General features: G+C 45.6%; 1 long non-coding RNA gene across 1 annotated transcript in view; it reads left to right on the top strand.

Annotated features, from left to right (window-relative positions):
• The window catches only part of LOC134935126 (uncharacterized), a 332,446-nt gene that overhangs the window by 51,973 nt on the left and 255,678 nt on the right, over positions 1-24,795 (top strand). The window lies entirely within an intron of this gene.

Here is a 24,795-nt window from a genome sequence, read left to right as displayed (position 1 = left end):
TTAACATTGGGTTCATAAACACAGATAAAGGGCCTAACTATTTGTGGGTCCTATGGCATTCAACAGCCAATCCATTCCCAGCCTGTAGCACACCAATTCCTTCCTTGTGCCGCTCAGTCTATGGTGGAGTAGCTGCTTCAGCGTTATAGCAGCTCCCGCTCTTCCTCTCCGTGAGACCAACAAAGCTTCTTTTAAGAAGTGTTCTGTACATCCAGGGGTCTGTCCCTTAACAAGTACCTGGGATGTAGTTTTATTCAGGCAAAACCAATGCATGCATTCTGTGTCTCACATATACTACCCCAGAGAGCCCTGAAACAGTACAGACAGCCATAGCAGCCAGCGAGGTGAGTGCTTCAGCACCCCCTATATTTATGCTGTCAGTGACTATGTCTATACATGGGATTTGAGGGATGTAATGAGAACACCTTTCACCATGGTATAAAACTGGATCTTATTATTGGGTTCACATAAAAATGACTTGAAGAATAAATGGAAGACTGGAGTCAAACGTGGGAAACAGCAGAAATAACATGATGGGGATTGTAGTTCCAAGCCAAGTCTGCCGCGTGTGCAGAGTTTTATCAGGCTTTAACATATTCATCAGCGTTTACCACAGTCCCTATAGACTTCTATGGCAGAATTAGGCAAATTAGCAAACAGTGAGAAGCAATTTATCATTAATCACATTTGCAATGCCATCTGAACGCAATTTAAGCACCGAAGATCTCACTGCAGAATGCGATCACATCAGGTGAATGTATCACCAGCACAGGCAGGGATAGGGGTTCCAAAAGGTGCCGGGGCTGATGCATATGCACCGTCATGCTGACTGCCATGCACAGTGGCCACTTCCAGAGAAGGGCTAGGGAACCCTGCTGGAACAACAGTCCCAATTGGGCTACTGCTATCCAAAGATGGCGGTAGCTGCTGGAGACAATACAGGAATGCTTCGCATTCTGGATATTGGTAAATCTGGCAACATCGCAATCCCATAGAAACCTACAGTATAGGGGATTCGGTGGCAGGCTGGAATGGAGGAAGTGCAGCAGGTATCAAAGATATCTGCTGCAATCCCTTCTTCATACATTCTAGTGATACTTGATATTTGTGGCTAACCCCCCAAAATGGGTGTTTTTAGGGAAATATTGATTGATAAAAGGGCCCCTTAGTTACACCTGGCAATAAGGACCAGGTTCTGCTGCATATAGGAGGTTCTGCTGAGCAGGGCAGAACCAGCGATGATGATCAGACATTTTATTTGTTCTGTGTATAATACTTAGGGGGAATTAAGTTCAGCACCATGTTCTGCAACTCTGTGGGGAGCGAGGGAAATTTAGCAATGTTACTAGTCATGTTACCTTCTCCCAACTGTTCCGATGTTACTTCCTGGCCCTAGAGCTGAACTTAACTCAAACTTCATAAAGTTGTCCCGGGTTTCTGGAAGAGCAGGACACTCCTGCACCCTGCCAACTTCCTTGATCTGCAGCTAATTGCATCATAGGTAAATACCCGCTGCGCTGTGAGGTATGTGTGTACTAGGCCATGATGACACTAATTCTGAACCAAATGTCAAATGCGCCCCTACACTTGCCACTTGGATAAAAATTGTAGAGGAATATGGTCTATTGTCATTACCTGGACTTTATTTATTACATGAGAGTATTTACCACCTAGTAAAATGACATTACAACCATGTTAAATGGTCTTAATATAACACATGAGGGGACGGTAGAATGCATTCCTCTGCCTACGCACATGTGACTTGCACTGATAATGACGTTAAAAATACGGTAGAGAAAAAATAGTATTGCTCAGCTCAGATTCCACCTGTTGCCTCAGAACTGCTCTCTATTATTGCTGTATGTTCACTTGATAGTGGATAATGAATTATTTTGGTGACATCTACCTAAACTTTCATTTGCATTGAGTTATGTACAGTGTTGTACTGGAGCATGAAGGGCCCACTGGGGGTATGCAGTGGTAGGGGCCCATGATTAGAGGTGTGGCCAGCCTCCAAAGGGGTGTGGCCAGCCACCACAGAGGTTTGGCCAACCATTATAGAGTACCTGGTCTGGACTCCTTGATAATTTATATAGTAATTAATGCTAGTGCATGCATGATAATGTGCCAGATTAATGACAGCAATGTACTGTAGAGAATACATCATAATCCTGTGCAGTATAAGGTAACATATGTATAACATATAATACAAGTGCACAGTCTAGAACCTGATCCCTAGAGGAGGAGGAGGACCCCCAGACATTGGGGCTTACTGGTTGTTTCCCGTACCCCTGTGGGCCAGTCTGCGCCTTGTTATGTAGACATTGAAATGCTGATCCACAGTTATTGCAGTGTTATGAATTCAGCCAGATGCGGCTGCCAGCAGTTATCATCACCAGTTGGTGACCAGTAGCAGGGATCATGCACCCGTATGTGCCATGCTTCCCAACAGATGCATATGCATCTGTTTGGTACTCTGCGTGGGACACCCTTACTTAATTAGCTCATGTCTATATTCTCCTTCCACCCCCTTCTCTGCCCCCCTGACAGAATGAGTTGTAAGTGCAAAATGCAACTTGGGTCTGCATGCCTGCGGCTATTTTATAGGTATCTGCAGGGGATCCGGTCTTTAGGTCGACACTCCAGGTCGACCACTATTGGTCGACAGTAAGTATGTCAACGCGGTTTCTAGGTCGACAGGGACTCTAGGTCGACATTACAAAAGGTCGACATGAGTTTTTCACTCTTTTTTTTTGTCTTTTTTTTTACTTTTTCATACTGAATAGATGTATTGTGCGGGTGCAAAATGCTTGTATGTCCTCGGGCCACAAAGCCATAGAAATATATGGAAGCACAGTGATTAGACGATTACTGCACTGCTGGAAAAACGGGCTTTAATCTGAGGACTGCAGTACAACGAAAATGCCCCTTATGGTGCATCCAGGCTAACAGCTGCACATTTTCCAGTACATACATTGATTAATAATAATTAATTTATATATTCATTTAAAAGAAAATTATTATTATTAAAATTGAAAACAGAATTTAACAGCAGAAAATAAATTACACTTCCTAATTATTATTATTCATTAATATGATTAATAAATAGTTATCAATTTTAATTTATGTAATCAGGGACATACTTCCTGAATTATTAATGTCCAGAGAGAGAGAGAGAGAGAAGTGGAGATTATATATCAATGGTGGGAACTTGTGCAGTAATAACTCATAGCAGCCAGTCAGACATTCTTTCACAGTGTAATATACATTAGGTTGATCAAGCTAACTACTGAAGATTTGTTCGCCAATTACCACCAATGCAGGAAAAGAGACTCATGCCTATTTTCTAATTATTATAATTATATTTTGGACGAAAATTAAAATCTAAAAAACACAGTTGGGGCTAGAAAATCAGTCACTAAACGTCACTTCTAATACTATATTAATTAATGTATCTAGTTATATAAACTAGTTATTGAATGTAGGGGACACAGATGTTTTCAGCGGTCAGTGCAGATAGCAGACTAATGGAAGCACAGTTAAGAAGGGAAGACGGCATGAATGTGAGGCAGAATAGTGACAATGCATCTAACAAGACACAGTTGGAGATATACCATCATAGGCTACTGTACTGTTTCTGTCCTAGGCAGGGCTATCCCCCTAAGGAGCCGCATTAAAACTGCATTGTGTAACAACTTTGAAAATGCAAACTCATTTATTTCAAGGGAAGAAGGCACATTTACAGATGGGACCTGCCCCGAGGGTCTCCCAAGGGATTGTACGACTTGATATATTATTGGCAATAGAAGTGATCTCTTAAATCAGTAGGATTTTCCCTTTCATGCTGGCCTGGACAGTATCACCTTAGTACACAGCACTGTAACTCCCTCCTAATTAGCTGCACTAGCTCATCAAAAATCATCTGTGAGCTCTTTTTTGGCTGAGGAACAGAGCATGCTGTGTAGGAAACCAGGCCAGAGCCTGGAACCCCCGGAAGAGAGGGAGATAAAGGAAAACATGGAGGGAGGTTTAGAAATACATATATAAATAGTAATGGTGAATGATGAAAGGAGGGTTTGGGCTGAAATAAGTAGGAGGGGTGTTAAACTGAAAGTCTTGTCATTTCCAATGAGTTGATTCTAGCTGCTCTAGCATACTTTGCTGTAAGAAAGATGCAGTGACAATGTGATCTGGCCGAAATAATTATGGTTTTTTTTTTTACTTTTAAATTTGTTTTACACATTGACTTGCTGTAGTGATACAGTATTTGCAGAAGAAAGGTAATATGATTGCTTTATTTAAGAGACATCTGTGGCTTTCATTCTGTTTCTTATTCTAGATTAGCAAGTGGCACAGTTTGTTCTCCTAACACTTAAAGATGCTACAGTATGTTCATGATATCACTGAGACTGGGCTTAGCAGCATTGGATCACTATGGCTAGGTGGTGTCTTCAGTCAGATTCAGAAGCCTCTGAGTATTAGGGATGACCATCAACCATCGATGGTTCTAAACCATTGATGGCCTATGAAGAATGATGACTCATTTTACAATTGATGGCTAAGAACCAGGGGGCAGATGTATTAACCTGGAGAAGGCAAGGAAGTGATAAACCAGTGATATGTGCAAGGTGATAAAGGCACCAGCCAATCAGATCCTAACTGTTAATTTACATATTGGAGCTGATTGGCTGGTGCCTTTATCACCTTGCACATATCACTGGTTTATCACTTCCTTATGCCTTCTCCAGGTTAATACATCTGCCCCCAGATGCTTTCCCACCATCAATGGTTTTTCTTTTTCTCTAACGTCCTAAGTGGATGCTGGGACTCCGTAAGGACCATGGGGAATAGCGGCTCCGCAGGAGACAGGGCACAAAATAAAAGCTTGAGATATCAGGTGGTGTGCACTGGCTCCTCCCCCTATGACCCTCCTCCAAGCCAGTTAGATTTTTGTGCCCGGCCGAGAAGGGTGCAAACTAGGTAGCTCTCCAGAGCTGCTTAGAATAAAAGTTTAGTTAGGTTTTTTTATTTTCAGTGAGTCCTGCTGGCAACAGGCTCACTGCATCGTGGGACTAAGGGGAGAAGAAGCGAACTCACCTGAGTGCAGAGTGGATTGGGCTTCTTAGGCTACTGGACGTTAGCTCCAGAGGGACGATCACAGGTTCAGCCTGGATGGGTCACCGGAGCCGCGCCGCCGTCCCCCTTACAGAGCCAGAAGAGACGAAGGTCCGGTGAAAGCGGCGGCAGAAGACATCCTGTCTTCAAGACTAAGGTAGCGCACAGCACCGCAGCTGTGCGCCATTGCTCTCAGCACACTTCACACTCCGGTCACTGAGGGTGCAGGGCGCTGGGGGGGAGCGCCCTGAGACGCAATATAACACACATATACCTTAGCTGGCAAAAGGAATACATCACATATAGCTCCAGGGCTATATGGATGTATTTTTTCCCCTGCCATTTTACACAAAAAAGCGGGAGTTAAGGACGTCGTGAAGGGGCGGGGCCTATCTCCTCAGCACACTGGCGCCATTATTCCCTCACAACTCCGCTGGAAGGACGGCTCCCTGATTCTCCCCTGCAGTACTGCATCTGATTCAGGGTAAAAAAGAGAAGGGGGGGCATTTTGGCAGCAAATAACTAGATTAACAGCAGCTATAAGGGATTAACACTTATATAAGGTTATCCCTGTATATATATAGCGCTGGGTGTGTGCTGGCAGACTCTCCCTCTGTCTCTCCAAAGGGCTAAGTGGGGTCCTGTCCTCTATCAGAGCATTCCCGGTGTGTGTGCTGTGTGTCGGTACGCGTGTGTCGACATGTATGAGGAGGAAAATGAGGTGGAGGCGGAGCAGTTGCCTGTGTTAGTGATGTCACCCCCTAGGGAGTCGACACCTGACTGGATGATTGTGTTTAAGCAATTAAGTGATAATGTCAGCAATTTACAAAAAACTGTTGACGACATGAGAAAGCCGGCAAATCAATTAGTGCCTGTTCAGGCGTCTCAGACACCCTCAGGGGCCCTAAAACGGCCGCTACCTCAGTGGGTCGACACGGATCCAGATACAGATACTGAATCTAGTGTCGACGGTGACGAGACAAACGTAATGTCCAGTAGGGCCACACGTTACATGATCACGGCAATGAAAGAGGCATTGAACCTTTCTGACACTACAAATACCTCAAAGGCGGGTATTATGTGGGGTGTGAAAAAACTGCCAATAGTTTTTCCTGAGTCTGAGGAAATAAATGAGGTGTGTGATAAAGCGTGGGTTTCCCCCGATAAAAAACAGCTAATTTCTAATAAGTTATTAGCACTATACCCTTTCCCGCCAGAGGTTAGGGCACGGTGGGAAACACCCCCTAGGGTAGATAAGGCGCTCACACGTTTATCTAAACAAGTAGCGTTACCGTCCCCTGATACGGCCACCCTCAAAGAACCAGCTGATAGGAGGCTGGAAAATATCCTGAAAAGTATATACACACATACTGGTGTTATACTGCGACCAGCAATCGCATCAGCCGGGATGTGCAGTGCTGGAGTCGCATGGGCGGATTCCCTGACTGAGAATATTGATACCCTGGATAGGGACAATATTCTGTTAACTATAGAACATTTAAAGGATGCATTGCTATATATGCGTGATGCGCAGAGGGATATTTGTACCCTGGCATCAAGAGTAAGCGCAATGTCCATCTCTGCCAGAAGAGCATTATGGACCAGACAGTGGTCAGGGGACGCAGATTCCAAACGGCACATGGAAGTATTGCCGTATAAGGGGGAGGAGTTATTTGGGGCTGGTCTAACAGACCTGGTGGCCACGGCAACGGCTGGAAAATCCACCTTTTTACCCCAGGTTACTTCACATCAACAGAAAAAGACACAGTCTTTTCAAACTCAGTCCTTTCGTTCCCATAAGTACAAGCGAGCAAAAGGTCACTCTTTTCTGCCCAAGGGCAGAGGAAGAGGAAAAAGGCAGCACCATGCAGCCGCTTCCCAGGAGCAGAAGCCCTCCCCTGCTTCTGCCAAGTCTTCAGCATGACGCTGGGGCTTTACAAGCAGACTCAGACACGGTGGGGGCCCGTCTCAAGTATTTCAACGCGCAGTGGGCTCACTCGCAAGTGGATCCCTGGATTCTACAGGTAGTATCACAGGGGTACAAACTGGAATTCGAGGCGTTTCCTCCTCATCGGTTCCTGAAGTCTGCTTTACCAAAGTCTCCCTCCGACAGGGAGGCAGTTCTGGAAGCCATTCACAAGCTGTACTCCCAGCAGGTGATAATCAAGGTACCCCTCTTACAACAGGGGAAGGGGTATTATTCCACACTATTTGTGGTACCGAAGCCGGACGGCTCGGTGAGACCAATATTAAATCTAAAATCTTTGAACACTTACATAAAAAGGTTCAAATTCAAGATGGAGTCACTCAGAGCGGTGATAGCGAACCTGGAAGAGGGGGACTATATGGTGTCGCTGGACATCAAGGATGCTTATCTCCACGTCCCAATATATCCTTCTCACCAAGGGTACCTCAGGTTTGTAGTACAAAACTGTCATTATCAGTTTCAGACGCTGCCGTTTGGATTGTCCACGGCGCCTCGGGTCTTTACCAAGGTAATGGCCGAAATGATGATTCTTCTACGAAGAAAAGGCATCTTAATTATCCCTTACTTGGACGATCTCCTGATAAGGGCAAGAACCAAGGAACAGTTAGAAGTCGGAGTGGCACTATCTCAGGTAGTGCTAAGTCAGCACGGATGGATTCTAAATATTCCAAAATCGCAGCTGATTCCAACGACACGTCTACTGTTCTTAGGAATGATTCTGGACACAGTCCAGAAGAAGGTGTTTCTCCCGGAGGAGAAGGCCAGGGAGTTATCCGAGCTAGTCAGGAACCTCCTAAAACCAGGACAGGTCTCAGTGCATCAGTGCACAAGGGTCCTGGGAAAAATGGTGGCTTCTTACGAAGCGATTCCATTCGGAAGATTCCATGCAAGAACTTTTCAGTGGGATCTACTGGGAAAATGGTCCGGATCGCATCTTCAGATGCATCAACGGATAACCCTGTCGCCAAGGACAAGGGTGTCTCTCCTGTGGTGGCTTCAGAGGGCTCATCTACTAGAGGGCCGCAGATTTGGCATTCAGGATTGGATCCTGGTAACCACGGATGCCAGCCTGAGAGGCTGGGGAGCAGTCACACAGGGAAGGAATTTCCAGGGCTTGTGGTCAAGCATGGAAACATCTCTTCATATAAACATTCTAGAACTAAGGGCCATTTACAATGCCTTAATTCAAGCAAAACCTCTGCTTCAGGGTCAGGCGGTGTTGATCCAGTCGGACAACATCACGTCAGTCGCCCACATAAACAGACAGGGCGGCACGAGAAGCAGGAGGGCAATGGCAGAAACTGCAAGGATTCTTCGCTGGGCGGAAAATCATGTGATAGCACTGTCAGCAGTGTTCATTCCGGGAGTGGACAACTGGGAAGCAGACTTCCTCAGCAGACACGACCTTCACCCGGGAGAGTGGGGACTTCACCCAGAAGTCTTCCACCAAATTGTAAACCGTTGGGAAAGACCAAAGGTGGACATGATGGCGTCACGTCTAAACAAAAAACTGGACAGATATTGCGCCAGGTCAAGGGACCCTCAGGCAATAGCAGTGGACGCTCTGGTAACGCCGTGGGTGTACCAGTCAGTGTATGTATTCCCTCCTCTGCCCCTCATACCGAAAGTATTGAGAATCATAAGAAGGAGAGGAGTAAGAACTATACTCGTGGTTCCGTATTGGCCAAGAAGGTCTTGGTACCCGGAACTTCAAGAGATGCTCACGGACGAACCGTGGCCTCTACCTCTAAGACAGGACCTGCTACTGCAGGGGCCTTGTCTGTTCCAAGACTTACCGCGGCTGCGTTTGACGGCATGGCGGTTGAACGCCGGATCCTGAAGGACAAGGGCATTCCAGAAGAAGTCATCCCTACTCTGGTAAAAGCCAGAAAGGAAGTAACCGCAAAACATTATTACCGCATTTGGCGTAAATATGTTGCGTGGTGTGAGGCCAAGAAGGCCCCTACACAGGAATTTCAACTGGGTCGTTTCTTGCATTTCCTGCAAACAGGACTGTCTATGGGCCTAAAATTAGGGTCCATTAAGGTTCAAATTTCGGCCCTGTCGATATTCTTCCAGAAAGAACTGGCTTCAGTACCTGAAGTTCAGACATTTGTGAAAGGGGTGCTGCACATACAGCCTCCTTTTGTGCCTCCAGTGGCACCTTGGGATCTCAATGTTGTGTTGAGATTTCTAAAATCACACTGGTTTGAACCATTGTCTACGGTAGATTTAAAATATCTCACGTGGAAGGTGTCGATGCTGTTGGCCTTGGCTTCAGCTAGGCGTGTGTCAGAATTGGCGGCTTTATCATGTAAAAGCCCTTACCTAAATTTTCATTCTGACAGGGCGGAATTGAGGACTCGTCCTCAATTTCTACCTAAGGTGGTTTCTGCATTTCACATGAACCAACCTATTGTGGTACCTGCGGCTACTAGGGACTTAGAGGACTCTAAGTTGCTGGACGTTGTCAGGGCCTTGAAAATATATGTTTCCAGGACGACTGGAGTCAGAAAAACTGACTCGCTGTTTATCCTGTATGCACCCAACAAGCTGGGTGCTCCTGCTTCAAAGCAGACGATTGCTCGTTGGATTTGTAGTACAATTCAGCTTGCACATTCCGTGGCAGGATTGCCACAGCCAAAATCAGTAAAAGCCCATTCCACAAGGAAAGTGGGCTCATCTTGGGCGGCTGCCCGAGGGGTCTCGGCTTTACAACTTTGCCGAGCAGCTACTTGGTCAGGGGCAAACACGTTTGCTAAATTCTACAAATTTGATACCCTGGCTGAGGAGGACCTGGAGTTCTCTCATTCGGTGCTGCAGAGTCATCCGCACTCTCCCGCCCGTTTGGGAGCTTTGGTATAATCCCCATGGTCCTTACGGAGTCCCAGCATCCACTTAGGACGTTAGAGAAAATAAGATTTTACTTACCGATAAATCTATTTCTCGTAGTCCGTAGTGGATGCTGGGCGCCCATCCCTAGTGCGGATTGTCTGCAATACTTGTATATAGTTATTGTTACAAAAAATTCGGGTTATTATTGTTGAGCCATCCTTTCATAGGCTCCTTTAAAGTTATCATACTGTTAACTGGGTTCAGATCACGAGTTGTACGGTGTGATTGGTGTGGCTGGTATGAGTCTTACCCGGGATTCAATATCCTTCCTTATTATGTACGCTCGTCCGGGCACAGTATCCTAACTGGCTTGGAGGAGGGTCATAGGGGGAGGAGCCAGTGCACACCACCTGATATCTCAAGCTTTTATTTTGTGCCCTGTCTCCTGCGGAGCCGCTATTCCCCATGGTCCTTACGGAGTCCCAGCATCCACTACGGACTACGAGAAATAGATTTATCGGTAAGTAAAATCTTATTTTTTCACATTTATACAGTGCTGCTGCACAGAGCTGCTAGGCTGTCAGCCAGTAGCCCTGTACCACCCCAGGCTCACACACAAAGGTGGTGATTCCGAGTTGTTCACTCTTTGCCATTTTTCGCAACGCAGCGATTAGGTGGAAAATGCGCATGCGCATGGTACGCAGCGCGCATGCGTTTACTAATTTAACACAAAACTTTGGAGAATTGCACAAGCTCGAGCAACGTTTTTTCATTGCTCGAGTGATCGTAGTGTGATTGACAGGAAGTGGGTGTTTCTGGGCGGAAACTGGCTGTTTTCAGGGAGTGTGCTAAAAAACGCAGGCGTGCCAGGTAAAAACGCAGGAGTGGCTGGAGAAATGGGGGAGTGGCTGGCCAAACGCAGGGCGTGTTTGTGACGTCAAACCAGGAACTAAACGGACTGAGGTGATCGCAATCTAGGTGTAGGTCTGGAGCTACTCAGAAACTGCAAGGAATTATTTATTAGCAGTTCTGCTAATCTTTCGTTCGCACTACTGCTATGCTAAGATACACTCCCAGAGGGCGGTGGCCTAGCGTTTGCAATGCTGCTAAAAGCAGCTAGCGTGCGAACAACTCGGAATGACCACCAAAGTGTGTTGTGCCGGGAATGGGATGGCCCGCCTCCTTGACATGCTCAGCTGTCATTCACACATCAGCCCTGCACCTGGGTCTTGCACAGAATTCGCAAGTGCATGCATGGAAAAAAAACACATATGGCAAAACCATAGGTGGTACCACATAGAATAGATACTTACCATTTATGGTATGTGATACCATTGCCATTGATGGTGACCATCTATGGAGAGCACACTGATGGCCATCCCTACTGAGTATAAATGAAATATACATACATTTCAGGCACCAAAAGGGAGATGTATGAAGCCGTGGAGAGCGCTAAAGTGCACAGTCTATGAAATTACAATAGTTGATTGGTTGCTATAAGCAACTTCTCCACTTCATCTCTCTCCAAGGCTTGATACATATCCCCCGAATACTCAATTGTATTGCAATGGTTGTATTATTTGGCTATGGAAAAATCAAGTAGCTTGCACAATGAGGCCCATTAGACTATTAGCACCTGTCTAGCGCCAGGATTGTTTTTTCTTGTATATTAATTGGGATGGAACTGCGAATAATGGAAGTGATTAGGTTAGTACTTGGAAGCATCTTGGCTGTAATGATCCTCTTCAAATAGTTCCTGTGGCCATAGTGGTTTCTAGTTACCCCTATGCACAGATTTGTGCACTAGCATCCTGGTGAGTTTTTAAAAATGTGCCACACCACCTTTGGGAAAGTAAGAGATGGGGTTGTGGCTTGCATCACATATTCCACCACGGTTTATTCTGGTGGAAAGACGAGGTGTGGCTGTTAAATAACAAGAATTATGCTATAATTTATGTTTAATTATATTAAGTACATTTTAACGTGATGCAGTTAAATTTCCATCAGTCGGGATCCTGACAGTCAGGATACCAACACCAGAATCCTGATTGCTGACAATACCGCCAGCTGGAATCCTGGCTCACGGGCTATTCCCACTCATGAGTGTCCACGACACCCATAGAGTGGGAATAGAACTTGTGGCATGCGCAGAAAGCCACCGAGCTCGCAGTGTGACGAGCGCAGCGAGCCCGCAAGTCGACTCTCTGCGCTTGCCCCGCTGCTGGCATAATGACGGCCGGGATGCCTTTATCTGTATACTGACGGCTGGCATCCTGACCAGTGGTAATACATACTGATCCCATTTTAACTCCATTCAAAATTCCCACATTTGCTTGATGTTTTGGATTCATTATATGTGTGGGGTTCTATTTCTTCTTCCATGTCTGAGGCTATTATCATAGTATTCGCTAAGCCGGGTAAGGATCCCACACTCCCCGAATCGCATCGGCCTATTTCCCTTTTATCTACAGGTGTTAAAGTTTTAGCTAAAATACTTGCTTCCCGTTTAAATACTGTGATTACCTCAATTATCCACCCAGATCAAACAGGGTTTATGCCGGGAAAGTCTACTAAGGGGTATATTCAATTAGGGTCGAAAGCTGCCGTCTGTTGAAAAGACGTCAGTTTTCGACTTTTTATGGTCAAATCGTTATTCGACCTATTCAGTCCCAGCTATTTTTATTTGACATGTCGGGGAATTCGACTTGTCGAATAATACGTGAATAGCTGCCGATTCACGTACTTTTGAGGGAAACAGGGCCAAATTCGACCATCTCAGTCCAACATAAAAAAAATGTCGGACTGAGATGAGGGACCTTAGAGGAGGAGAGGGGGAAGAGCCGCGGGGAGACGGGGGAGAGCCGCGGGCAGACAGGGGAGAGCAGCACTACAGCACAGCGCTGCAGGAGGATGTGTCATAGCCGCGCCACTCACGACAACGTCCACCCGGCTCCAGCATGTGTTATGCACACCAGTGCCTGCAGGAAAGTACTGGTGTCAGAACTGTTATGCACTCCAGTGTCTGCAGGAATGTACTGGTGTTTGAACTGTTATGCAAAACAAATGGACTCACAGACAAACTGGGGAATATGACATAACGTACACAGAAGGTAATAGGGTAACAAAATACACACAAAGTGAACAGAGAAGCCCAGAGGCTAAGGAACTGGGTATCTCCCTTGTATTAGAACTGCTCAGATGTAAAAAGCAAGATGTTGTGTTTTAATACGTAGAGAACCCGAAATGCTGTTGCTAAGGGCAACAGCAAAACCCTAAAGGGTTACCAACGGGTGTGGCAGTAAACTCCTTGGTCAGAGATGGAATGATAGACACAAGGAGAGTCTCCACAATCCTATTTCTCACTTGCAGTGCACAGGTTTTAGCTTACTGCCACTAAACTGACCCCTGACACCTAGCACAGTGAGACAGGATTAGACAGGCAAGTCTTAGAATACAGCCGCAAACTTGCTAAGTTCACAGAGTAGTAACAGAACCCCAGCAAGCTAAACGACTGACTCCAGTCTTACTGCGAGGTCTGGATTGGCAGAGTGTAATACCAAATCCCCAGGCCTATTAGCAGTAAGCAACAAACAAATACAAAGCTACACAGTACTGGCTAACTTTCATGAACTGACTAACCAACAAAGATTCAGCAGCATCTGCTTACCCTGAAAAGAGGCCTTATAAAGCAGGTGCTGTCCACGCCCCACTCAGACCTCACAGACTGTGAGCACAAAAACCAGCACCGGATCCCCTGCCGTGCACAGAGCCTATAACCACTGCACAGCAAAAGACCCGAACCGGAGTATCAGCTGCGCTCAGGTTACTCCACTAGCACTTGTCTCCCGGTTGCCATGACGACGTGGCAGCACAGGGCAGGAGACCCTAACAGCATGTGAGGTCACGCTTGCTGAAGCCGGTTGGACACTGCCGTGAGGTCTGTCAGCTGTGAGACATCCTTCTGCAGCGCTGCTCTCCTCCATTCTGCCCACAGCTCTCCCTGCTGGTCTCCCCCCTCTCCTCCGCTCACAGGTCTCATCTCAATTCGACTTGAGATGGGATTGAATAGGGGTTGTCGGATCCATTCCGACAAATGCTTGTCGGAATGGATCCGACCCTAATTGAATATACCCCTAAATCTCTGTGTGTCTGTTAATGGGTACACCTCATCCCCGTTTCCTTTTCCTAGAGGAACCCATCAGGGCTGTCCTCTCTCCCCAGCTTTATTTGCAATTGCTGTTTAGCTGCTAGCGTGTCTCTTGAGATGTACTCCTGGGATATGCGGTCTCAGGGCTGGGGAGGTAGAGGATGTTATAGTCCTATATGTAGACAATATGCTTTTATTTCTTGATGATGAAGTTGTGTCCCTGGAAAAAGGTGTTAGGTATAGTTAATACTTTTGGGTGGTTTAATTTAGGTAAAAGCTAATATATTTCCCATTTCTGGTTGTCTCCCTGCTACTAATCAAACCCTATGCTCACTGCAATGGATTTTGAGGTTTAAGTATCTGGGAGTCTGGATTTCACCTCAAGCTGCAGCTTATGTATCTCACAATAATTGGAAAAAATTGACCCTTACTGCTATGGGGCATAATAGCCTTATTATTCCCCAAAACAGTATGATTATTGAAAGTAGTTTGTCTTCCTTTAACTGGGTTGATAAACCTGCTCAGGTGGCCATTAAAACTTTGTATAGATCGAAGGCTTCAGGTGACTTAAACCTCCCCAATATCCGGATGTATTATATAACTTCACAATTGGTCCAATTATCGTGTTGTGTTTCCAGTATGGGTAATCATACTTATAGATTTATTCAATACCTGTCGGAGAGGATACGACAGTTCAGTATTCAATTTGTGGGCGTTTTCGACGGCTTTGGTCCCGTTTTCGACATGACAGTCCGACATCCGACTTTTTTTTTTTTAAAGACTAATTTGCATTGTCGAAAATGGGCCAAAAACCTGTGGAAAACGCCCGCAAATTTGACAAAGTATGTGTATCGGCGACGAATTCGCCGATACACGTACTTTTTGACAGTGTTATTTTTTCCGACAGTCGGAAAAATTACACTGTCACTGAATAGGTGTATGTAAATTCCACGTATTTCTGTAGAAAAGTGACGGTTTTTCAAACTGTTGGAAGAACCGGCACAAATTCAATAGATGCATTAATTGGGCTTCTTTGCCGAGCGGGTGGGGTTCTCTCTCCTTTGCAATTTCTTCTTTCTTTTATGTCTGTTCAGGTCTTCCTTCTATATTACGGCAAGCCTTTCAGGTCAGGCGTTATGCCCATACTTTATTTGACTGGTCAGATTTTGACGAAGACTCCCCTTTTTGGTTTAATACCTCCTCTTCTGAATTATTTAAACTTTCCTCCGATAATGTTTGGTTGTTGAAAGGAATTACGCCTTTGGGTCAGTTATTTGGGGAAGGGGGTGTTTTTAAATCCTTCCTTGAGATATGTAACAAATTTGATCTCCCCAAGACAGGTATCTACAACTAGGTCATGCAGTACAGTCCCAATTTCGTAGCTCCCCTCCTTCCTTATCACATTCTCCTATTAAATTATTAGTTGTGAATCTTCCCTCCAGGAGCCAAATATCTTTATGCCAACCTTAGTACCAGACTACTCCTGGGCCTGCTGGATTCTCTTAAGCTTAAATGGGAGGCTATGGGGAAGCCAATCCCGGGTCATTTTTTAAATCCCAGGTATCGGGATTGAAAAATGGCCAATCCCGGGATACCCGGAATTGGCTTTTAACTATGTGGCCGCCTGCCTGCCCCGCACAGATAACTCACCATATACCTGGGGCAGGCGGGTGGGGAACATCCTCCGCTCTCTCCTGGCGGCTCCCATTGGCGTGTGACGGCGCAGCGTGACCTTTCACGCTGCGCTGGGGAGCCAGAAGAAGATATCCGGGCAGCATCTAAGCGTCCTGTGGACGCTCAACGCTGATCCCTCAATCGCCGGGATTGGAGCTTCCAATCCCAGGATTGAATCCCGCCCGCTTTTGGCTCTAAATCCCGGGATCCCACCGATCCCGGGATTGGCCACCATAGGAGGCTGATATAAAGTCTTTTTTCTGTTGAGCATTGGTTACAAATTTTAGGGTCTATTAAGTTCACCACCCCATGTGCTCATTATTGGCACATATTTTTTTATGTTTTACATAGGGTGTATTGCACTCCACTACGACAGGCTAGTATGTGCAGTCTGATGCTACTTTCCCAAAATGTAATACTGATAATGCTGTTTTTTTGCATTTGTTGTGAGTGTGTCCAGTAGTGTTTTCCTTTTGGTCTGAGGTATAAGAGGACATTAGGTCAACTGTCCTTTCTCTTCCCCAGTTGAACTCTAAGATTTGTCTGTTTGGTCTAGACCTAGAAGAAACTCACTATCTGGTAATTTATCACTGTACGCTATACTACCCAGATGTATATAAATGGAGACCGTTAGTCAATGGTGTTGCCAAACACGAGCACTATTTATAAGAGTCGTGATTCATTGCCAAAGTGTCATCAGAAATGGCACAGGTGGTGCCTATACAGTCTGGGTAGAGGAACCATTTCATCAGTAGACCCTTAGACTAATTGACCTGTGATATACACGGTGGGGGGCTTTATTTACTATACCCTTATTTTTGTATTTTTTTTGCTTTCTTATACCAGCTGCTTTTACTACTACAGGTTCAGTATCCCATATCCAAATATTCCGAAATACAGATTATTTTGATTAAGACTGAAATAGTAAAAGCTTTGTTTGCTGATGGCTCAATGTACGCAAACTTTGTTTAATGCACAAAGTTATTAAAAATATTGTATAAAATTACCTTCAGGCTGTGTGTATAAGTTGTACTGTGTATGAAACATAAATGCATTCTGTGCTTATGTAAAAGTGTTGGGTTGTCCTAATATGCGCTTTCTGTTAGCAGCCCGTCTCTATTTGCAGATAGGGGAATCCCTCCAAAACCCCTGGTACTGAAATTGTGTGTATGTAGAGCAATAGATGTATAGGCGCTAACTCTAGAAAATATATATAGGATGGAAACTTCCCTTAATTATTGTATATCAAGGCGATGTATAATTCCTCTATGGTCCTTTCTCAAGACTGTTTTCTGCCGGACTCAACTCGAATGATCCCCGAATTCATTTGGTGTGTACATTTTTAATTGCTTGAGGGTTAGTATGAAGAAGTCTCGCACTCCATAGCGGGTCTCCGAGTTGAAAGTATTAGAGTAGCGATACTTAAAATTGCAGCTGAGAACACAATGGGTATACAATAATTAAGGGAAGTTTCCATCCTATATATATTTTCTAGAGTTAGCGCCTATACATCTATTGCTCTACATACACGCATTCTGTGCTTAGACTTGGGTCCCATCACCATTATATCTCATTATGGTATGCAATTATTCCAAAATACGGAAAAATACGATATCCAAAATAGTTTGGTCTGAAGCATTTTGGATATGGGATACTCAACCTGTATTGCAATTAAGATATATTGTTCTATCTCTCTCTGTCAATATGTGATGGACAATTTACATCTGACAAATTTGAACTTCTGTTTACTAGGTAATATTTTTATCACTTTGATATATATCACTTGATATTTACTATGTTTTGCAGATGATGATGATGTACTTGTTTTATTTTGTTACCGGAGACTCAAGCCATGTCAGATTATATTAAATCAAATCTTCAAAAAGGGTTCATTCATCCCTCTACCTCCCCGGCTGGAGCTGGTTTCTTTTTCGTGAAACGGACGGGGGGCTAAGACCATGTATTATCGTGGGTTGAATGATATCACCATCAAGAATAGATACCCGTTGCCATTGATCACAGAGCAATTGACAAGGTTCGAGGAGCCACGTTTTCACGAAGCTTGACTTGAGGGAGCCTATAACCTCATACGCATCAGACAGGGGGACGAGTGGAAGAACGCTTTTAATACCAAGGATGGGCATTACGAGTATTTGGTAATGCCGTTTGGCGTCAGCAATGCTCCTGCCATCTTCCAGTGATTTGTGAACGAGATCTTTTGAGACATGCTATACCAGAGCGTAATGGTTTACTTGGAAGATATTCTAATCTTTTCCAGGAATCTTGCAGAACATAGGATGCAGGTCAAAGAATTACTGTTCTTCACCGACTGCATAGGAACCATCTGTATGGCAAGATCTCCAAGTGTAACTTTGAAGTTCCATCAATTCCTTTCCTCGGATATGTCATCTCTGGCACAGAACTTCGCATGGATCCGGAAAAGCTTAAAGTCATCCGGGATTGGACTCAACCTCTCTTCTTGAAAGCGGTGCAAAGATTCCTGGGCTTCGCAAATTATTACAGGAAGTTGATAAAAGGGTTTTCCACCATAGCAGAACTCATTACTGGTCTGAGCAAGAAAGGTTCCAACCCGAGTTCGTGGCCTCCCGAAGCCATAGATGCATTTGCCCTGTTGAAATCGGCCTTTATGTCTGCTCCTGTGCTCCAGCAGCCAAAATTTGAGAAACCGTTTTTCTTGGAAGTCGATGCCTCCTCAGTCGGTGTTGGAGCTGTCCTCTCACAGTACTCTTCTGACGGGAAGTTGCATCCATGTGGTTTCCACTCTCTAAAGTTTTCACCTGCTGAACGTAATTATACCATTGGAGATCAGGAACTTTTGTCAATAAAATCTGCCTTGGAGGAGTGGAGATATTTATTGGAAGGTGCTAAACATCCAATTACCATCTACACCGACCACAAGAACTTGTTATACATCAAGACCGCCCAATGTTTGAATCCCCGTCAAGCTAGAGGGGCACTCTTTTTCACTCGGTTTTCATTTGTCATTAAGTACCGGGCCGGGACTCTCAATGCTAAAGCTGACGCCCTGTCTCGCTCCCTAACTGCCTCCGATGAAGATAATTCCGTTGAAAAAAGTTTAATTCTCAGTCCTGTTTCCATTTCCGCAGCTCCCACCTCTCTTGGTCCTCCTCCTGGGAGGATGTCCGTTCCAGCTGAACTCCGACCGTAATTGCTTCACTGGGCCCATATCTCCAAGTTCTCCGGTCACCCTGGAGCCCAAAATTTTTTGGAATTCTTACGTAGATCTTATTGGTGGTCCACTATGAGAATAGATATACAAGATTATGTGAGCTTCTGCCCTCAATGTACTCAACACAAGATTCCTCGACTCCCTCCTGCTGGACTGCGTCATCCTTTGTCCATTCCTAGAAGACCCTAGTCCCATATCTCTATGGACTTTATCACCGAGTTGCCTCCTTCCAATGGTTATAACATCATCTGGGTGATCGTTGATCGCTTTTCGGAAATGGCACATTTTGTTCCTTTGTCAGGTCGCCCAATGGCTCCCAAACTGGCTCAATTATTTATCCAGGAACAATTTCGGCTACACGGATTACCTCAGTAGGTGGTTTTCAATCAAGGGATTCAGTTCACTGCGAGATTCTGGAGAGCTCTCTGTTCTGCTCTACAAATAAAACTCAAGTTTTCTTCTGCCTATCACCCACAATCCAACGGACAGACCGAAAGAGTCAACCAGGATTTACAGACTTTCCTCCGCATTTATCTTTCTCCCTCACAGGACAACTGGGCGGAGTTATTGCCCTGGGAAGAATTCGCCCATAAGCATCAGTATCATACCTCCACTGGGGAGACCCCATTTTTCATCAATTATGGATTCCATCCACGAGTTCCGTAATTATCGACTTGTCCTACGGAAAATGTTCCTGCCGTGACCTCCACTCTGCAGCACTTCAGTCGCATCTGGCGTAAAGTTCATGCCAACCCCAAAAAGGTCTCCATCGGATGTAAACTTTTCGTGGACAAGACGACGAGCAGCTCCTCAATACAAGGTTGGTGACAGGGTATGGCTTTCCACCCGCAACCTTTGTCTCAAGGTACCTACTATGAAATTTGCTCCGAGGTTCATCGGTCCTTACCCTGTACTGTAAGTCCTGAATCCTGCAGTCTGCAAATTGGGTTTGCCCTCTCACTTATGAATACCGAACTCTCTTATCCGTCCACTCATTCTAAATAGTTTCCATTCAGACTCTCCCAGATCAGCTCCAGGGGAGACCGAAGATGGAACGGAATTTGAAGTCCAGAGTATTCTCGATTCTCGTTACTATCACAAGAATCTGCAGTATCTGGTGGAATGGAAAGGTTATGGACCTGAGGAGAGAAGTTGGTTGAAGGCTTCGGATGTCTCTGTCCCTCGACTCGTGCGGATCTTTCACTCCAAGCACCAAACCAAACCAGGAAAGTGTCCAGGGGCCACTCCCAGAAGAGGGGGTACTGTCATGGCCGCACAGCGGTGGTCGCCGCACTTACCCTGCCACATGTCCTGGTCCCCGGGGCGTCCTCTCTCCCCGCCGGCGACTAGGTCCCGGTGTGTGGGTAGCGCTGCCGTCAGCGGTTCCCCGCTCCATGGTCGCTGCCATGTCTAAGCCCATGTTGGCGAGGGAGCTGGTGACGTAATCTCACCCCTCCGCCAATGAGATTAAGGCGGGAAGTTCAAAAGGAGGTGCCGGGTAAAGCCACGGCGCCTGAGTTTAGTCACTGCAAAGCCTCCTTCCAGGCTCATGTCTCGCTACTCTCAGAGTCCCAGTGCTTCCAGCCTGCAGTGTATTCAGAGACTCCAGTGCTTCCTGCATATAGTGTTTCACAGCTCGCAGAGTCCCAGTGCTTCCAGCCTGCAGTGTGTTCAGAGACTCCAGTGCTTCCAGCCTGCAGTGTATTCAGATACTCCAGTGCTTCCTCCATACAGTGTGTTTCACAGCTCGCAGGCTCCAGTGCTTCCAGCATCCCGCGTGCCTCTTGGCTCACAGACTTCAGTGTTCTTCAGCATCGTTCACAAGTTATCTTTAATTCCGTGTTCTTCAGCATCGTTCACAAGTCGTCTTTCATTCAGAGTTTTTCAGCATCGTTCACAAGTCGTCTTTCATTCAGAGTTCTTCAGCATTGTTCACAAGTCAACTTTCATTCAGTGTTCTTCATCATCGTTCATAAGTCATCTTTCATTCAATGTTCTTCAGCATCGTTCACAAGTCATCTTTCATTCAGTGTTCTTCAGTATCGTTCACAAGTCATCTTTCATTCAGTGTTCTTCAGTATCGTTCACAAGTCATCTTTCATTCAGAGTTCTTCAGTGTCATTCACAAGACATCTTTTATTCCGTGTTCTTCAGCATCATTCACAAACTTATGTTCTATTAATCCCGCATGAGGAAGACCTACATTCGGCCGCCTCTATTTCGACCCAACTACAGTTCTTCTTCTTAATCATCTGAAGAATTTGTGCGTTCCCGACTCTCTCAACCCAGGTTCGTGACAGACCGGAGGTGCGTCATTAACTGATCAGCGGGACATCAATGTTAGGAGACCATGGCTGTGGAGGCACAAACCGAAGCAGCAGACTTGGGGAGGAGATAATGCACAGGCTGCAGAACCTACTAAAGCAGGTGAGCAGAATAAAGTTGCGCCTAACCAGCGGCAAATGCCGGGGGGGGGGGGGGGGGGGGGTTGGTCATGGGTGAGAGCACAGGGGAGATTAATAAGAAAGTCTAGAAAACAGGGAGAGGATATAGATAGGAAATCTGGCACATAGACAGGCACAATGTGGCAGAAGGGGCACAGACAGAGGCTCAGAGAGCATGAAAGGCACAGATAGAGGCACGGAGGAGGAACAGATGCAGAGGGCACAGAGGCAGGAAGAGGGGGAGCAGATAGAGCTACAGAGAGTCAGAAGGATAGCAGATAGAGGCACAGAGAGACGGGGGGGGGAGCAGATAGAGGCACAGAAAGGCAGGCAGAAGGATGCACAGAGAGGCAGGCAGAAGGATGCACAGAGAGGCAGGCATGAGGTACAGATAGAGGCACAATGGGGCACAGAGAGGCAAAGGGGATACAGATAGAGGCACAGAGAGGCAGGCATGAGGGACAGAGATAGGAGCACAGAAAGGCAGGAGGGGCACATAGAACATGCCGAATATGCTGTGCTATATAAAAAACTGTTAATTAATAAATAAATACATAATATAGATGGAAATGTATAACTGATTGGTTCAGGTGACAAAATTATTTCAACGTTGTAGATTGGTCACTTCACTGATACACGTATATGTTTTATATATAAAAAATGGTGTAAAAGCCAAGTGGGCCTATACCCAGAGGTTTAAGTCGGACATCTACCGGATTTGTATATTTTTTCCCCATTTGTAATGGAGGAGATGCTTTTTAAGCTTTGCCTTCAGCTGCAGTTTAATTACAAACATTTTTAGGGGAGGAGCGGATCAGAGGTGATGAGGATCCCGAAACTATATCTTGCCTAGAGCCCTATGAAGTGATAATCTGGCTCTGATAAGTGTAGATGTGATTGAAATGTGTGTAACCACGCATCACCCATAATTCTATGCACCTATTCCTAGAGCTTTTGCTTTGCTTTTGCTTTGCAGTGTGAACACCTGCAAGATGCACATAAATGGGTAGATGTTCATCGCCAATGTTTGTAGTTGGTCTATTTGTAGTTGGTCTGAGATTAGTTTTCAAAGCCTCCCTACTTCTGTGCCACTGCCATGGCCATCCCCTGCTCAGTCATGGGCCTGATTCTGAGTCAGACACAATTGCGTGATGTCATGCAAGCCACATTTACTGTCTTATGCTAAATCAAGTATCTCTAGGGCATCAAACCACACCTCCCAATGTTTTTCCATCCACAGCTGCAAGTATCACCATTCATATTGCTACTTAGATCTGCCCATTGCTGGGCGCAAGAGATCTGTCCAAAACAAGCACCCCTACTGACACACGCAGAATCAGGCTCTAATGCAGCACCCCCATCATTTGCATATTACTTCAGGAAGAAAGTGGGTGTGTTTCATCTATAGGATATTGGGGTTTTGGTGTTTGCTTTCATTGATTTGTGGCGCCGAATCAGCATGCTATGGAGAAGTGCAAAATTGATATTTGTTGATTTAAGTACTTCTGCACATGCGCGCACGCCACTGCATGCATGCGCGAGGACTTAAATTGCGTTCGAACGCAGTCTTAGTCCTCCGAGGGGGAGGGGACTCTAGTGAAGCGCTCACATTTTAGCAGGAAGGGGGGGGGGGGGGGGGCAGGCGGGGCGACCTTGCCCTGTGCTGGACGGCCGCATGTTAGTGGAAAGCGTTGTAGTTGTACGAATTTCACACAACTGCAACTGATGATTAATTAGGCCCTGCGAATGAATAAGCCATACTGATAAGCATAAGCAGGGGCTGTTTTCCATACAAGCTGTCCTGCATTCTCTGGCCAATTCAGCTGTATCACATTACAGAGTCATTGCTCTATAAAGATGCTGCTACCAGCTGTGAGCGCATTAATATACCCTGTTTTATAATACTTTCCCTCCTGCGTACGACTTTGATTTGCTGAAGAGTAAATACAGCATAAAGGTAGAACACATGCATCTCCCTTGAGTATACAGACAGGAGTCATATAAGCAGAGAGAGAATGTGCATTAAAAGTGTGTATAACTATAAGCAGAATTTAGCACTTTATTGTCCTCTGGTATTTGAGAATCTAGAGACCAATCAGCAGCTGGGTCGGAACAATACACCCTATAAAGATAATGTGGATGGAAAGTGCTGCTGTTCTCCCCTTCGCTTTCTATTTTGTTACTAACTGCCATGCTTTTCCTTTCATATATACATACATCTCTATTTTGTAGAGGCAAGGGCATATAAAAGAGCAGATGCAGGTATATATAAAAGGGGACTATTAAGCACTCACAGCTCCTGTATTATGGGCACCCCCCGATGCAGTAAATGAGTAGGGTCTGCTTCTTATTTCTGCAATACATTTCACTCACTGTCATGAAGTCTTATACTTTCTCAGGGTACTTAGTATAGCGCTGCACACAGTCAGTGTTCTTATGGTGCCATGTCAGAGAAGGGCAACCTTAGACGCAACACAATTTTCTGTACGGAATCTCAGCTAGTTATTTTCCCAACTATATCTCCCATAGTGCTTATCCATCCCTTTCAGCTGTCACCAGTTCTTCACAATATCTTTTTTTTTTTTCTTCTTGCAATGAGATTTCTTAAAATTAAGCTTTTAAGAAAAGTCTGTTCATTGGCAGCGCAGTTTAGGTGCATCCTCCTACACTCAGGCTAGCTCAGTTTATCTCAGGCTGTGGTGGGTTTAAAGTGAACAGGTCCCCTGCCACATATAAGTTTACTGTCAAGCCCAGCTCTTTGGTACAGTAGGTGAGATGTACTAAATGAAAAATGCGGTAAACCTCCGTTTACCGCATTTTCCAAATGTACAAAGCACCAGCCGCCGGGTCAGCACCGCGGAGGGGTTCACCAGCTTTTACTGGCAATACCCCATAGAAGCCTATGGGCTTCTTTCCGCAGCGCTAGTGTGAGGGATCCCTCCCAGCATGCTCCGCGGCCGCCTCCGTTATTCTGCACATGCGCAGAATGACACGGGGCCGAAACCCGGAAGTCAGGGGGACGCTGGGGATCGTGAAGGACAGCTCTTATCGTAAGAGCTGTCATTGGCAATGCTAAGCACATACGTAAGTACATATGCGCTTAGCATCCTGACGATGGGCGGCGATAGTACATCCTTCCATGTACACCTAAAGGCAGCTGCTTGCAATGTTGCAATGGTAGTCACTAGAGGTGACACTCTCTTTTGCTAGAATATGTCCCTTTGACTCCTGTCCTTTCACCCCTACAGTGCCAGTCTCTGGCTCTAGTGTTTCCCTTGCTCTCACTTAGGGGCATTTTCAGCAAAAGGACGCTGGGAGAAATTCCCTGAAAACAGCCATATTTGGGGGATACCCGCAATAATGAAGTATGCTCAGGATGCAC

This window comes from Pseudophryne corroboree, chromosome 6 (genome assembly GCF_028390025.1).
Source record: "Pseudophryne corroboree isolate aPseCor3 chromosome 6, aPseCor3.hap2, whole genome shotgun sequence".
NCBI classification, from domain to species: Eukaryota; Metazoa; Chordata; class Amphibia; order Anura; family Myobatrachidae; genus Pseudophryne; species Pseudophryne corroboree.
Note: the sequence above shows the minus strand (reverse complement) of the source record. Positions and strands in the feature narration are given on the sequence as shown.